The following is an 18,288-nucleotide window of genomic DNA, read 5'->3' as shown; positions in this document are numbered from 1 at the left end:
GAGATCTCTGGAAGCGTGCAAAGGCTTGTTTCATGTATCCGTACCCGAAGCAGCAGTGTCACGTAACAGACAGCTTCCCACGGCCAACCAGGCTGGCGCAGCCACGCGTACTACGCGGCATCTGGGCACGTCGAAGCATTGGCTCCTCTCTGGGGAGTGGAAGGGGCTCAGTTATTAATGACCGCTGAGCAGGCAGCACCATGTCAGTGTGACAACCGAGCCGGTGAACGATGCAGCACTAACCACCATGGAAACAAGGAGCAATAAGAAGAGCTAGCGAGCATCTCTCTCTCTCTCCCCCACCCCGTCTCCACTGGATTGCGAGCCTCAGCCAGCCAGGCAGCAACAGCGCTCTGGCAAACGTAAGGGATCTCAGCTGGCAGCACAGAAAGTCTCTCATGTTGTAGGATATCAATAGATACATCTTTGTATTATATACCGTTAGACACGTGCACGCACACCGACTCACGCACACACATACATGTATGCACATCTATTCGGACTCTGGCTTTAATACAAGTATGTGGCTACCTGAACTAAGGAATCAAAATATCCGAGATGCAAGAACTCCTCCAGCTCTGAAACTACTCTTATTATAGGGTAAGTTCCTCTTTATTTTCAATTTTATCCTGACTTTTATCTTCCCGTGTAAACCCTTTCCCCTTTCTTCTTTTCATAAAGTTTTTTTATTAGCGTATTTTCACATTTTACTTTCTGAACGGAAATGCAAATGCAATTTGCTTTTTGTACCAGAGATAATCTAAATATGCTTGCAAGAGTATCAGATTTGTGCATTTGTTAGCTTGAAAGAACATCAAAGGATAAAAAATTATAAAGGGAAAATGTTTCCCCTGATGTTTCAGATGCAAAATCAAATTACACAGTTGCTCTGTGTTTTGAAACCAATAAAACAAGATACAGGACAGCCTCCTTTCTTCTCTCCAGTGCTAGGATTCAGGGAAATGCTGTTTATGTCAGGACCTAAAAAACACTGAGCAGCGAGGCTGAATGAGCATATCACAAACAGTTATTGAATTTCTGCCAGGCTACATCTTAAGGATTGTGGCAAATGACTTCGCTTAAAAACATCCCCTTTCCAGTCAGAAGGGACAGTGTGAATGCCTGATTGTGGATGCAGCTGGAACGGACGCGTTAGGTAAAAAGGATCGCATTAAGCAGAAGAGTTCTAATCTTCTTTGGTAATTAACAGGATCACAGCAGGGTGCCTCTAAAGTATATTTTCATGTAAGGAGACTGTTCAAATCCATCACTATAAAAGCTTTGCCTGTTTTAGTATAGGAAGCCTCAGAACAGTTTCTCTTGCTTTCCATGTCTTTGTTTTCACATGTCTAGTTGGAGTTTTTGCCCAGCACTGCTGTTCAGAAAGAAAAGAACCCAACATAGGGAGATGAAGGGGGCAGTAAATGCAGGGGGCTAGAAAAAAGGCAGTGATTTTCTACTTAACCAATTTAGCCTACATAAAATTCCATGCTAGCACTACTGTTGCCTACTGTGTTTGTGTTTATGCATGTGTATGTCATTTCTTTCGTGCTGTATAAGAGTACCTCAGTATCCTTTCAGATGAAAACACATTCAGTAAAGTCCATCGGCATGGATCTGTGAAAGCCAGTGAGACATTTTACTTTACACCATGAAAAAGACAGGTTAACTATCTAATACATGCTTCAAAGTGAAAAAATACAACCTAAATCTTCCTGCATGTTTTTGTTTGCTTTTTAGAATCCTATGTCTGTATTAAAAACAGCTCAGTATTTAGATTATTTCTCCTACCCCTTTTTCTCCTCCCACCCCCTCAACTCCTGTACACCTTGGAGAACATCATAAAGAATCTGTTCCTTTGCAGCAATGCAATTATTTGCTTGTAATTTTAAAGTTACTGTGTTTTGAGAAACAAACATTGTGAAACAACCATCAACAGATAGCCAATGGCTGTAAGCCTGCCACCTTTCCATAAATGTCAGGAAATGGGTAGCTTAACAATATGTATGGTAAGAAGTCAATTAATTCAGGTGACCTTTGTAAATGGTGACAATAAAGCAGCTCTGACAATATGCCACAGCATTCGATATTCCCTCTGGAAAATGAATGAGCTAAGAAGAGGTTTCCTTTTCGGAGTACAAAATGAAAGGTTTTGAAGCATTAGCTCCTGCTATTGGCAAGCTTCCTTCCTCTATTTCAGATGGTCTATGAAATCTAGTTAAAGCAAGCTGGTTTATTTCATTATGTGAACCACAATCTCTCATTCAATCAACTAAATATACTGTTTTCACCCACATTGCATGTGCATTTTAGTTGTTAAAACAAGAATTTCAAGCTACTGGTTTGGATTTTTGCAGAATGTGCTATACAATAAGGGGAGAAAACATGATTCTGATCTCTTCATGCTATATGCAAAGGACTGCTCAGATGAAACTTTTTCTATTATATACCACAGTACATGCTCAGCTTTTCTGAATCGTTATTCTTACTCATTTTTAATGTAAAAATTAAGTAAATATGAGTAACTTTACACTAATGCATATTGGGTTTTGCCACATATACTCTAATGCGCTACTTTAAATTATTATATCGATATGCCAAAGAGTTTCAGAAAAATGTGGATATTCCAATCATACGTGTACAGAGAAAATATGCTGTAGATGCATCATTTGAGTACACAGCACGGATATTCTTAACCAGCAAACCAGTTAAAACATATGGTGACTGTATTTTGGTTAATACTCCCTCAAAGCTCCTGCAATAATGTTGTAGTGTCAGACAATGACTGGCTGATGTTGTTATGGCAACCAGAAGCACCGCCTTTCAGGGTGGTAGGTTTGAGCACGACATCACAGCATGCCTGTTTGGAGTACCCAGAAGTAGGTGAGTATTCCTCTTTTGCCCCAGAATTAGACCAGATCAACTAGGCAACATTGCTACCTGTAATGCAGATGAAAAATATCATGTATAATCTTTGTTAACTGATCAAGAATGAGCAGCTTATGAAAATACTCATGACCTGCAAATCACTTGTGATCACTTGTCCCTTGACACTAGAGGACAAAATTAAGTGTTTGCAAGTGAGAGCAAACCATTCAGCAGTGTTGGAGCCACTTTCTTTGACTCTTACCCCTAACCTTTATTGTATCGATAATGATTCTACAAGCAAACCAAAAGCTTTGCTGCTTGGTGACAACCACTCTCCCTTTAAATGGCTGGTGTTCAATAGCCGAATTTTAGAGCATCTAAAGCAATAGAAGAAGATAAGCAGTAGAAAACAAAGAGTTTTTCAAGACAAGCTCTATCTTTCTTCTGAAAGAAAAGTCACCACAGAGAAACAATTAAACCTTTTTTTGATAGGTATATGTTTTTAGTGAGTGATGGTACATCAACGTTTTAGTTAATTCATATATCCTTCCTTCAGATAGTACCATTAAAAGCTGAAGGAAGAGAAAACTCTTGAGAGAGACATTGTCAGAAACTATCTTAGTAAACCTTCCATTTTAAATTCCACAAACTCTGCTTAATATCAACTAGCAAAAACTGACAACGAAAAACTAATTTCACACGTAGCGCTCAAGGAACTATTTTCTGAAGACCAAAAAATGGACAGCTTCTAAACCACAATTTTTAATTTTTTTTTTTTAACAGAATAAGTCTTCAAGCCTTCATACTACTTCCAAAAGAATATTAATTCTTATTCTAACAATACAACAACCAATTAAAATCCTTTACTTTACTGAAAGGAAAATGCCAGTAGAATTTGAGAAGAAACAGTAGTGACAGATGTCATTAGAAAGGTCATTAAACACATTAGTATTAAGAGAAAAATCAATACTTCTCATTACAACTGTAATGTAACTGTAAAAACGAATTACTGTGCCTTTTACTTATTCAACTGACCAGTCCACAAAATATTAAATGTCATTATTGTGAAACTACATTGTTCATAAAGAACTTTCCTTAATATCCTTGATGCCAAAAACTTTATTTAAACAAACACTACGATATTCAGCGTTATACACAAAGTCTATAAATGATGTCATCAATGCTTCCACAATAAATTCATATCCTCAGCTGACCTGAACAATAAAGTTTTATTAGCACAGCACATGAAGCTATACTCATCTGTGCCAGAGAAATATCCAATATGGATGTCAATCAGATTATTCCACTTTGGGTTCTTTGTGGAGTAGCTGAGTGTGCCACCTGGTGAGAAAGAGCATTTTCATGGGAGCCAAATACAAACTACCTTCACAATTTTGCTTGATCCAATTACCCTCTCCTGACAGGATTTCCTATTCTTTATACATAGACGATGGTGCTATATAATAAATCAACCACAATAAAAAGAATAGCAAAGAAATAAAAAAAGATAGTCAACGTGCACGTTTTCTTCTCTCAATATTTAAAGACATCTTCTAGTCATACAAACTAAAGGAAATATCATTTGATAAATAGGATTATATTTATCATGCTCATTTACTTCTATTTTATTATTTCTTAGCTTTAATTTACAAACTGCTTGGAAGAACAAGCTACAGATATGCTCTCACTCCTAGCATTCCCAAACCTTCTTACTGGTTTTCTGCAAAGCACAAACAAAGAAATTAAAATGGAGGGAAAGTTTAATTTCATAAACAGAAATTTATACAGCGTATCCTTGAAAACAATTATCCTTCATTTAGAAATATTCCTTTTTCACAAAAGATTTATCTCAATAAAACTCCCTGTCTTTCAGCTTGCCTATTCGCTGTAACTGCTTGGCCACAAGCACTAGTGCTCTAATTCAAAGGAAATAAGAAATAAGATCTCTGTATTCCCATTATTTCTATTCAGCTGCTGTATTTCTGGAATTCATTAAAATATCTGCCCCAAATTTAATGGTAGCTTAACTCTACTGACCTCTGAATTAGAGCAGAAAATAATTTTTGCCTCTTTTCTGCGCTCAACTCCCACAATCTCAGTCAAACTGGGAAATGCTTTTTGACAACATTGGCACAAAAGAAATCATTTAGCAATTCCCTTTCCTGCAAAAGCATCTGTATTTAGAGGTAAACACTGCAAAGCTGAATAAAATGCTACAGGGAATATTTTTTCAGAATATCTACTAATTATTAGTATTACCCCAAGAGTCTTTTACTGGAGGGTTCTTGTCATGCAAATAACAACTACTCTGCCAGGAAATACTTTAAAGTTTCTAAATCATTTGGTGTAAGAAAGGTAAAAATCTTAAATTTAGCTGTACCAAATATTCCCTGGACATCCAGCTACCAGTATGAAAAGAAAAAAAAAAAAAAGGAAAAAAAAAAAGATTGTTTATACAATTCTCTGTCTAGGGATCAGACAATTTCAGAAATTGCCTGTTGAATAAATTAGAGAATAATAAACCAAAATAAACATCAGGTAATAGAACACACAATGAAGAGCAAAGTTGTGCACTGAGACATTTTTAAAATCACCATAGAATAGCCACCATCCCAGATGAAAGAAGATGACTCTCCTAATAGTCTTTACAAAGGCAGTGTGATGGTCAGACATTACCAGGGCTCTTCTAGTGTGGTCTTGAGAGGTTAGAGGAAACCACAGCTGACAATCAGGTTGGTTAGCTTTGTCATCACGGTGCTAAAACAAAAAGTCATCCTTATTCAAAACAGCACAAGAAATATATCCCTAACTTGGGAGGCACTTAAGTAAGTGCAAATGTTTAACTTGTTCCCTGAATAAGGATAAACACAAATGTCTCCTACAATAGTGGCACATCTTTGCTGAAAATGGAGATATATATGTGTCACTATTTATATCGTATTTATGTGATTTATTCTGTACCTAAAGTCCTAATAAAATTGTTCCTCTTGACAGGAATTATTTTTATGCAGAAACAGAGACTTTTGTCAAAGATTTTAGCAAGTGTCACAGTAGCTGTAAATCGAAGGACTAGAGACATTTGTTTCTTCACCCCGAGCTCATTCCTGTTGCCAAGTTCTTTCAAGTCCCTGAACTTCCTCTCCCCTCTGGAAAGCAGCTTTGTCTAGAGGTCAAGCATCAGCAATTTTTGCAGATGACACTTAACAGTGAACTAATTCACAGTGTTTCTACCAAAGTGCAGAATTACCTGCTGAGTTCCCCACACCAGCTGGCTCCATGTTGCAGGCCACAGAAGGAGCAGAGAGGCAGGAAAGCCTGCTCCAAGCGAAGGCTCACGTCGGGGCTAAGCCTTCCAGAAAAACCTCTTCCCTGTGCGAACAGCTCCAAACCCACTACACAACATGAAACTGCTCTTTTTCCTGTGTCCCATTCGGAAATCAGGCAGTGCTTTAAAAATTCTTTCTCCCTCCCCACTGCAAAAGTATGTTTCAGAAACAATACAATGAATTTATAAAGTACAATATTTTCTCTTATCAAATTCCAAACAAATAAAAAAAGCCTTTCTGTATGAAAAATAAAATTACAGTCAAGTGGTGCTTCATTACCACTGCAGCTTGAAGGACATTATCTGCACAACTCCCATTTAATACCAGTTTATAACAACACAGAGATACTTAGTTATCCTCTAAGCATAACACTGCAAGTTTATCCTATATATATTCATTGTATTACAACTTTTTGAATATATATTCCTTTTTACACAAGACGCACCATGTTAACTTTGAAAAAAGACAGCTGAGACTGTACACCAGCTATTTCATGACACTCCCAGAATACAGTAATTTCACTACTTACTTAATTTTAATTTGTTTGGCCAGTTACTTGCTGGTAAGCCCAAATACAAGGCTAAAACTCTACAGCACTTGAGAGAAATGGAATGATTAATGACCATTATACCAGTTTATAGAGGTATCCTTATGAGGTGAGAGAAGACCAAATGAGGTAATTGCAAATATAATGATCTGTAAAGCTAGAAATGTTTGTCTGAATAGCAATTTCACCCAGCATGTATAATTCAGGTAACATATTCTTCTGAATGTTGCTTCGATATAGATTAGCCAGTCATCAATATTGTGTCAGACAAACACATTTTTTGTCATTTCATTTTTATTGTGCAGTAAGAGACAAAAGGGACATTCAGCATATTACTCTAGGGTTAGACTCTAAACTCCAAAAACACATAAGGAAAAGTACTTTGCCCTCCAAGAGCAGCAGCTGAGCTCCTGAATTCTGTCTTTCCTGGGCAGAAAGAACAGCCAGTGAATCTGTGGAACTGCACAGTAATAGTCCTACGTTTTTCACTTCCACAGACCCAAGAATAATTTGCATGTTTGGACACACATCATACAAACCCTATACTCTCTCTGATAGAAAGCAATCCCCTTAGATATTAGTGCAGAGATGAACTTAGCTCTACATTTCAGTGGTGTTATCTGTAAATTGGACATTTGCATTCCTAAACTTGCTACCAAGAACCCATGGTTCAGAACAAGTCCTAGTACACTTGGACCATACCCTCACCACTGCTTTATTTCAGCAGCAGTCAGGGGAGCCAATGCGTTTGTGTTCACACTGGTACAGATGCTTCCGTGCCTTTAAAGCATAATAAAAACCAAATACCAGTTTTCATTCTGTAACAAGTACATTTTCATTTTATAACACACATTCTGTTACAGCTAACAAAAAAAAAAAAAAAGGTTCAAAGGGTATATTAAAATAACTTTAAGATATAAACAAAAGAAAATCTGATTAACTACAACTCACACAGTATCTATAATTTTGCCTCGTTAGCCACAGATACTAAAGCATAAATTGCCCTCTCTTGTACCTCTAAAGCTGGTGATACTGTATATTGCTGATAATTTCTGATGTATTCAAATACCTCAGTAAAACCAGGCTGGATCAAAATCATTGTGGGAGCCTCAACTGAAATTGTTATCTTTTTTTCCTTCTTGATTTTTTGCTAATTGTGTTTGTTCATGCTTTCCCATTAACATTGTTTTAACAGAGTTCTGTGTAAAAGTAATTATAAGAGAACTATCTGCTAAAAACAAGCAAATGAAACTATTACCATTAAAATTTCCATACTAGATAGAACAATCCAGAAACCTTTCACAGACGGTCCTCAGAATTGCCATCTTTCAGTGTAATTTTACTTCCATTTGTGGTAAATGGCAAAATTCCTGCATCTGTTGACATCAGTGGAAGGGATTCGTAAATGCTTTTTCTCTTTGCTTTTTGGTGTTTTCATCATTTTTCTAACTAGAAATACAAAATTCATCATGTTGCTTCATTTCCACTCATGCTGCAAAGTAAAAGACAAAAATAACTCCTCGAGAACTTTTCTTCTTGTTTAGAATAATCCTCTTTATTATACGTGTTATGGTACAGCCTTTTTATCTAAAACATCTAGATGGAGATCCAAAACTTTCTGAAAAACAGGATTTCCGATAAAAGGAAATCTACCTAGCCAGTTACAAAAAAAACTTGAAATCACAGTCCATACTGCCTAGAAAAGTTGGCTAGTAGTTTCAAGTACTACACTCTGAGAGACACTGGAAACAAACCCAGTTTTCAATTTCTGGTCAAATGGAGTTTAATTAAACAGAATTATACCAAACATTTGGCAACTATTGTGCATTCTGTTTGCCTGTGCGAGGAAACAATAATATTCAAAAACAATGAACAGCATATCATCAGTCTCGATGAAGAGAAGCAAACCTCTTCAACATTTAATATGCACCTTACCTTGAAATATAACTCAAAGACATTAAAATGGTGTTTCAAAATGGAAACACATGGTTCTCACTGTAACTTTTTCCTTCTATTTATATTTCACTTGTCTGTAGTAAACATTTTTCCATGAAGGACATCAGTGTTCACGTTTTATCATCTGTGAGTAAATGGAATAAGATTATGTGTATTTTGTTTTTAAGAGTTGCCATAATTAATTTACTTAGTTAAAAAACAACAACCAACCAACCAAACAAAAACAAAAAAACAACTACATTTATTTTGTATTTCTATGGCTACTTGACAAATGAATGAGGAAAGTAAAAAGTTTTGTTCAAACAGTACGGACATCAAAGCTGTATTCTTATTCCTGTCATTAGTAGCAGTAAGAGTTTAACTTAATTCTCCCAAACATTCAGAGGAGGGATTTACCATAAAACTTTGGCTTTTTACTCTTTAGTCATAATGGTTAACTTGCAACTTAGAATTTATTGCAAAACTGTTCATGATTTGTGTCCTATTTTCTCCAGTTCTATTCCAGACCCATGTACCTTTCTCTTGTCCATTAATGAATTATCTCTTGGAAAAGAATATGCTGTGATCCTCTGATACTCAGATCTTCACGTTTACTGCATAAATTCATCCTCTCCAGCCTATCAAAAAGATGTCTAACATTGGAGTTTGGCTATTCTTAAAGAATGCTCCATTCACCTGTAGTTAGCATGTCTCAATTATTCTGTTCTGTTCATGATCATTACTGGGGAATAAAAAGGAAATGGGGAAAAAAAAAAAAAAAAAAAAAAACCCAAACCAAAACCAGAATCATATCATTTACATATTTTGACCTGTGCTCTCAAGCTACCAGCCCAGACGTCACTGATGTTATGAAGAGAATATAGTATTTTTTACTAAATTTTTAAAAAAGATATTTTTAAAAAATTGGCAAACTTTAATGTCTACATTAAAGGACATTAAGGACATTTTCAGTGTTAATTACAGTTGTGCTAGATTCTTTGTGGCTCCATTTTAAAGACGGAAGTTATAGTACTTATTCCTACATGTCCTTCTATGATTTGGTATAATTTCTAACTTTTATACCCATTACTAATCCCGTTCACAGTTGCTTTAGAAGCTGCTCTAGAAAGGATTGTATTATTTATATGGTTCACCAATTAAAAATGTGTGATTTCATTGGAAAAGTATTGATTCAAATAGAACAGAACGCATTCTGTTTTAACTATGTATTTGCCTTAAGGGTTTTGAAAGTGGAAGTCAGAGAAAGGTTTTTCAATTTATATTTAGGTACTTACATAAAAGAACTTCCTCTAATAAAGTTTACATTTTAAAGTTGCTGATTGCCAGTGCTCCCACTGCCTTCAGAGGCTTCTCAATGCAATCCAGATTCAGGTGCCTTTTTTAGGCATTTAAATATTGCCTTCAGTAGGCATCATTTAACAATAAACTATAAATAGAATAGAGAAGTAAAATTACATGCAATTTCAAAGATTTAATTGCTGAAATGTTAAATTACCCATACATTGCCCAAATTCTGAAGTACGTTTAGGGTCTTTGGTCACCATCTCAGCTGAAATAAAGTATATAGATCCATACACTTGGAGTTGGCATACTTGGAGTTATGCCAACACAGGTCCTGGCCTTCTGTTGCAAACCGAAATACCTTTTGCTCTTTTAAGGGTTGGAAAACCCGTAAACTTTCTGGGTTTCAAGTGTTATTCTTCATCACTGCTCTGACAGTCTCTGAGGTTTACCAAAAGTTCACAGAAAGCAACAAAAAATATTTCCATTTACCTCAAGTGAATGTGGATTAAGTCTTTTTTAGTCTCTACTTTGCTTCAAATTTGTTTTATATATCAGTTCTTAAAACAATGTCTTGTGTTGTCATTACATATGTTATTACATCAGCCCTAGCAACAGCACAAAGACATAGAAAACGTTACAAAAAAATAAAGACAAATTGATAAAAGGTTTATATAAACACACACCATACATGCCTGACATAAATATGGCAGGGAAACAATAATGGTTATGTTGAGATTGTAGACTATCTATCTACAACTACTCAGTGGTAAGCACATAAAGGTTGTGGTATAAATCCTCTATACTGCTATTTAATTCCTCATGTACAGGTTAGCCAAACTTTCAAAAAGTCTGAGTATATTTTATGGAAGTCATCTACTCCATCATTAATTGAAATGTAGATATTTTAATAGAAGCGATAAAGAGTAATCAATACTCAGGGCTCAGGAAAATGTTCAATTCCATAAAAAATAAATTTGCATTAGCACTGCTTAAAAATAAACTTTGCTTGGCATGTCAAAGTACATATTGAATCCACATGAACCAAAATCAACCATGATCTATGTGAAATGGGAAGATCAAAGGACAAGATTAATAAATCCTGCATAGCAACTAGTAAGAAACTCCAAAGCTCGCTTTTACCTTCCATAAGCTGGTCTGACATAATAGTTGACTTTGCTTTGAGCAAGAGGTTAGACTAAAGACTTCCTGATGTCCCTTCCAATTTGACTATCCCATGATGCTATGATCCGCTCAGTAGCAGGGCTCGCTCCTTTGCCAACATTGTCTTAGGTAACGACCTACAGCACCTCTGTCCTCATCAGACCTGCACAGATGTCTTAGTGTGACTGCATCAGATGAGAGCAATTAAGATGTTACCAGAGGTGAAAGGCACTGTCTAATCTGTCTTGCTACATGTTTTGAGGTTGGTCTCTGAGCCAGTGGTATGGAGTTGAAAATTCTGAGAAGGCAGACAGTCTGCTAGACTGCTAACAGCCATGAAGGAATTAAAATTCCATTTAGTCACGAGGCAATATTTGCTTTGTCGTTACCTAACAAGAGAAGGGTAATTTGACCACATCCCAGCAGGATACTAAAAATTGTTTAAATGCCCTCCTATCTTGTTTAAAATTTTTCAAATAACACACTGTATTTATTCAGATAACAGAAAACGACTATTTTCTAGTAGGGGAGGAGAACAATTCCCTGAAACATTACCATCTTAATTTGTAACCTGTGTATTTCTGCTTAGCCAGGTGTTCAGTGTATTCCACAGATCTGAAGCTGAATATACTACAGTTTTATATACAGTCCTGAAAATACAGCCTTAGCAATTGTGAATTAGAATTAGCATAATGACCACTTCATATTAAGCTCTAAACTTTGGCTTTCACTTCCTAGAGTGGTATTTTACTTCATGTAGTGAATATACTTAAACTGATTCACTCTTTACATGATATAAACCTGCTACGAGTTTCATGAGGAGTGATTCTGCCGAGCAATCTTGCCAGTTTGGAGCTACTGTATGTGCTGAGTTTCTCATAGTTATCTCCAATATCAAGTTTCATCCAGTAATTACTTCCACCAGAGTAATTTAAGAAACATGAACCGGACAATTAGAGTTGCGTAAAATTTAGAGTACCCTTATATAGATGATTAAATGAACACCATTTTTAGTCCTAATCTTTGAAAAAAGACAGCAATGTGCAAAGGATGACAGACTAGAACCATGTTATAACACTATATGTAACTTCACTGAAGCCATGGAGTGTCTTAGGGCAGAAACAAGCTGCAGCATTAAATTCCAGTGTTTGCTCTAATGTTCTTGGTGGATAACATAAGACAGCCTTTTCAGTTCTAAGTTCTGAACATGCATAAAATCATTGTCATGAGATTTACTTAGTACCAAGTTTAGAAGGAGGGTCAGGAAGCCTTTAAAGTATTTTTCTCATATTAGAAATCATCTTGTGCAGACAGTTTGCATTTCTGTACTTCAGCATCAGTAAAAGCTATAATTTGATAATGTTTTTTAAGAAAAATGTTTCTGAAAAACATAAATTATATTGCTGATATTAATCACGGGTATTATATCAACTCTCTAAATCAGTATTCCAACACAAGCATACTCTAAACTCAAAAGTATGAAGTACAAAGAAGTTTTAGAAGTACCAAGCATTTCACCAAAATAATACCAACATAGTATTATAGACTATTTCTCAGCTATGATCTTTACATTTGCCTGACAAAGTCTGCTTGTTGTCATTCACTGGGGTTAAGTATTCAAATGGGGTATGTATTACATACTGGGGTATGTAATTCAAATCAAAATGTTAATAATACCTTATAAAATATTTCTTCTTATAACAACAATGCGTTTCTCATTACGCAACAATTTGCAGAATTCATTACCAAACATTTTCCGAAACAAGCACAAAAAAGTTTGCCTTAATAAGAACTCCTGTTCAGGCCCCAAATTGGACTCATGTGAACAACGAAATCTCATCTTTCTGAACGCCTGCAGACACTCATATTCAAGGTAGATGCTTAATGGAATTTCACCAATTACAGGAAGTCATATTTAAGTGCACAAGACAACTTTTAAAATTTGATTTCATTTCTGCTTACATGACCTGATGATCGCAACCAGTGAACATGATCAGCACTTACAGCAAACACAGCTATATCTTATTGACAGCTAATATAGATAGTCTGACAGGGCAAAAAACAGTTTAAGCTTAGTAGCTGAATGCTTAAATTGCTTTCTGAGCAATGCAAAATACAAGTGTATGGAGACATTCAAGGTAAAAGCTGAAGCAGATCTAATTCATTGTTATGTAAATACTATAGAGGAAAACCCTAAAAAACAAATTGAGAATATGAGACTGTATATGATACTACTTTCCACACTGCCAATTTACATGTGATTTATTCTTGGACTTTTTCTGCAAAATGCAAAAAATGGTTACCCTAGCAACTGCCACATGTTATTCAGTTTATTTCTGAGATACAGAGCAGCCTATAACAGAATAATACTGTGCACTTCTGTCAGGATCTCTCAGCACCACAGAGAAAAGTGTCACAACATGTGTATGTATTTTCTCAAAGTTTTAAGAGGGCATATTAAAGAAAGAGTAGTTGTATATATTTTGCATGTATCTTTGCAATCTCATTTTCTTTATTGCTTTATGTGTAAATTAAAAACAAAGATTAAGAGTTGTATGGAGAAAAATGTATACTCTGTCCAACCTGACCGTTGCTTTCTGCACTCTCTTTTTATTACAGTTCTAGTAGACTTCTATATAATTTATGAGGAGATGTCCTGCAATAGTAGTACAAAACAATTAGCATGCTAAAAAGGGAGCCAACTGAAGTTAGCCATTAATGAACACACCTTAAGGAAAACTTTATCATTCTTTTGCATTTTGAAGGGGAAAGAGGCCTCTCTGTCCACCTGAGATCCACAGCCCAGGTCCTAGAGACAGATCTTTTTCCAAGCAGTCAGCACAGGAATCAAGCCAGGACTCATAATTTATAGCTTATAGATCAAGCTAGGAATCTTAAGCTTTTTTCCCCATCTCCCAGTGCATTTTTTTCTGTTTTTTACATGAAAATGTTTTTTGATAGAATAGAGGAAAAGACTTGGTTAAATCCTGACTCCTCATTCCAAATACAGGATTGTGTCCATTCAGATAATAATATTTCTAAATTTGTACTTGAAACAGAATAATCAAAATTAAAAAGTCTTTGCATTTAAATAGCATTTGTATGTTTTAATATTCTTCCCGCTAGTTATTTTCACAAGCTCTAACCAGTAAATGCTGCTCTGCCTATTCTACTTGTCTCTGCTGATTTCTTCTGTGTTATCGTGTACCTTAAGAAAGAATACAAAAGCTGAGGAACAGCTCAACAGAAGAAAACAGAAGCCCAGATACATTTTTTCTGCAGTTATCAGAGATGGAGGTTTTGTAAAACTTAGAAAGAATGGCATTCAGCTAAAACTGCAAATTATAGTATTAGATTGACAAGAAAAACAGCAGCACTTGTGGAAGTCCTGAAGAGGTCAGAAGTTTTGACAGGTCTAGTAGCACAGGAAATTCTTGGATTGGGAGGGTAAACTAATTGAGGCTAATTCTGTATTTAGGCTTTGGGAAGAATTCAAGCTAAAGGTGCCTCAGACATTAATGAAAGCTTATGAGATGTCTGTGAATTGGACTGAGAGTAACATTAATTTCACATATACCACACATACCTACGCATGTTGGGCAGTCCAAATGCTAAAAGCACATGCTTCCCTTTGGAAGCACATACCCTTCAAAAAATTATTACAGTTATATAAAAATAAACACAATAAATTCAGGTGCAATGCTATGTTAGTCCAGAAAACACACACACAAAAGTGATTACATTTTTACAATTTAAAATAATTTACCTTTAGTAATACATAAAATAAATTATTCTTTTGATGCTTAGTTTAAACTACAGAAACAGAATAGCAGGGAACATATAAACAGACTTTTTTTTGCATCCCCTTGGGGCACAATATAGAGAAATCAATTGTAAATTAATTGGGGAAAATTTGTTTTGCATAGCATAGAGAGGCAAAACATTAATTCAGAATCATTTGCTTAATGGCATTTCTAATATGTTATGCATGTATTCAGCCTAGTTTTTTATAGTGAGATGCAAAACAATTACCAAGGATGTAAATACCAATAAACCATAATCAACATCTCTATTGAACAAGTAAAACTAGAGTCAAAATACTAGATAATCTTTAATTTCTACCAAGGAATATTCAGAGTAGTTGTGTGAGCGTACCAAATCCTTCATCAATTAATGAGAATTTATAATGACTTTATTACATTTAGGTGCACTCGGTACAGATACGCAAAGCCACTCATGACAGCACAGAGGTTGCGTGTTGTACAATCTGGCTGTATGTAAGCATTCAAGTCAGTGCTAGCTTTGCATAGGTTACTGACTTTAGTTCTTATATAAACTTAACACCTGCGCTAAGTACACTTTCAACAGAAACCAATACTGGTTTTTAATGGTATAAGTATATATGTCTAGAAATTGTTCTCTTTATTTTTAAGCAAAATCCTGCCTATGGTTTGTCTTCTATTGGTATAGATAGATAAACAGATAAAATAAATATATGAAATATATGAGATAGAGAAACAGAAAGAGAAAGAAATTTTTTTAAAAGCCACTCTATCACTGAAGTCCCTAAACACATCTTCAAGGGAAAGCACAAGCACATAAAGTAATAAAAGAAAACCTGTATAAAAATAACAAGCATTTTGCATTTTACTGGCCTTAAGAAAATTAATTTTAATTGGTTACTTACTGAATATGAGATTGAATAAATGCCATTCTTGCTCTGATTAAATGTCAAGGCCATAGATGTGTTTTTTCAAAGTGAGTGAGCAATAATTTGGTGTGTATAATGAACCTTCCAGATGATTTATCTGTGCAATACTTTTCTATTCTTATCAATGAAACGTCAGGTTCTGGTGTCTTAAACTGTTGCTTCTTTATTATGATGTGTTTTGGTTTAATAAAATTTCATTTTTATTTTTAACAATAGAAGCAAATTGATGCAAACCTAACCTGATTGTGACTAGATCTCTGACAGTAGGCAGAGAGGAAGGAGCCGTCAGAAATCTTATTGCTTATATGGAAAAGAGTGGCTTGTGATGATTTTTGCTTTTCATATCATAAATGAGATTTGAGAACCCCACATTCAGGTTCCTGTCCTCAAATCCACCACTTCCACAGCCAAAGGCATTCTAGGTCAATGTGGTTATCTTAGAAAGATAAGTTTTTTGTGACTCTGTACAAGTCTAAGCTCCAGAGGCACTCTAGGTCCATGTGGTTATCTTAGAAAATGAAGCTCATCACCACACTATTCTATAATCTATGCCTAACCAGACACAATTGAGCCCTTAGGAATTAACAGACTTTTCTAAGTGGCATAAAAAGCATCTCTCAGCAGAAGAAAAACAGTGTGCACTGGACCATTCTGTTCAAGTTCCTTGCATATAAGAATTCAGGAAATAGTTTACAAGTATTTCTAGAAGTATGTCTAGTATTTTTAGAACTTACGTCTATAACATAGGAAGATAAACCTGGGAAAAATTGCAAAAAATATTTGCAAAGGTTACTGAGACATTCTGAATGATATTTCAGGACAATATTGGCATCCTTTTTTTGCTTTTCAAGTTTGTTTGTATGAACAAAACTGTATTCACACAAAAAGCTGTGCAAAATAAATTTTGGGTCTATTACTTGAAATTGTTCAGCTGCAAAGCAAATTCTCATTTGAATTCAACAAAGTTTATAAGCAATAGTTTATGAAAAGTGAGTCATTCACTTACTTAGAAAATAGCCCCAACAGAAAGTATTACACAGAGTAAACTCAGAATATCAAAGAACAAATGTGAATTATTGTATTTATTCAAATTGCTTAAATGCAAAAAAAAAAAAAGTATTAAAAAGAACATGCAGTTAAATTCTGTAATATGGAACTGGTAAGTGAAATCTAATACATATGACAGCACACTGCAGAAATTAGGAAACATTGATAACCCAAAGAGGCATGAAGCTTAGGCTAGAATTTGAGATCTTTCAGATTATGTGTGATAAAAGCTGAGCTCTTGTAGCAGGCTGATGGCATGGTAATTGCTGGTTTTATTTGTCTCATTTGGGCCTAGAAAGGACGAGAAGTCTAATTCTTACCACATGGGTCCCCAAACAGCCATTAGACAGATAGCCTTAGCCTGAGCAAAGAAAAAGCCCTCAAAGGACAACGCAATGAAATTTCTTTTTTTTTTTTTTTTTCCTAGGAGGTGCTGGAATTCACCGAGTAGAGCAGAAGTAGAATTAAGTTAACATCAATTCAGTTTTACTTCCAACTCAGTTAACTTCCAAAGATGGTGAGCAAGAGAATGACAAAATAGGGAAAAAAGAAAAAAAAAAAAAAATCCTTTCTCTTCCCCCTCATCTTTCTCCTGTCTGCCTCTAGCAGACAAAAACTGTTATAACTGTTTGTACCTATAGCTTTCAGAATAAACCAACATTTAAATTTATTATAATGTTATCACTTTAAATTGTGCTCAGAATTCTAGCCATCAAGGAGGAACAAATTCCTTAAAATTCCACAGCTATTTTACAAAGCTAAGCTGCAACCGAGATGACCAAATTAAAAAAAAAAAAAGAAAAATCATAGTCATGCTGAAGAGTTTGATAACTTTTCTTACCAAATCCTTTTCTTTTAAACTCTGAAGCTGACTGGCAGGAAGACTATGAATGCTACATATCAGCATCCCCCAAATCAGGACGTGCAAGGCTGGGAGATATGGATGGAGCTACCTTAAGTTGATTTCCAATCAATAAGTATTCTGGGTATTTTCCAGTCACAAAATTAAATGAGACCATAATTAACCTCAGCTGGATTCTAACACATGTCCAAACTGCAGAATACTCTATTTGTATCCTCCTTTCCTACGGCCAATCTCTGCAACTTTATTTTTCACTCTACTGACAATGTCTATTTTATAAAGAAATGTGTATTGCAGCAAGTGTCAGTGCCCCCATTAATATTGTTACATGAGACAGAAGTCACTGAATTCTGATGATAATAATTTTGAACATAAAAAAGGATATTTAATAAAGACTGTATTACAACAACTGTTGCTTTAAAAGTATGTTGCCTGACAGAGCCAAATAATTACTTGCATCTGTCTGGTACATATTTGTAAAATCCATCTAACCCTGCAACATTCTTTCTATAGCATTCAGAATGGA

General features: G+C 35.3%; 1 protein-coding gene across 1 annotated transcript in view; it reads left to right on the top strand.

Moving 5' to 3' along the window:
• The first annotated feature begins 466 nt into the window (after window positions 1-466).
• The window catches only part of LRRN3 (leucine rich repeat neuronal 3), a 35,138-nt gene continuing 17,316 nt past the window's right edge, over window positions 467-18,288 (top strand). Inside the window, exon 1 of the mRNA XM_009572228.1 lies at window positions 467-600. The gene's annotated coding sequence lies outside the window, so the exon portion shown is untranslated. The remainder of the gene's footprint in view (window positions 601-18,288) is intronic.

The sequence above is a fragment of the Fulmarus glacialis genome, unplaced genomic scaffold (genome assembly GCF_000690835.1).
Source record: "Fulmarus glacialis isolate BGI_N327 unplaced genomic scaffold, ASM69083v1 scaffold28540, whole genome shotgun sequence".
In the NCBI taxonomy this organism is placed as follows: Eukaryota; Metazoa; Chordata; class Aves; order Procellariiformes; family Procellariidae; genus Fulmarus; species Fulmarus glacialis.
This window is presented reverse-complemented; position numbering and strand designations above follow the sequence as displayed.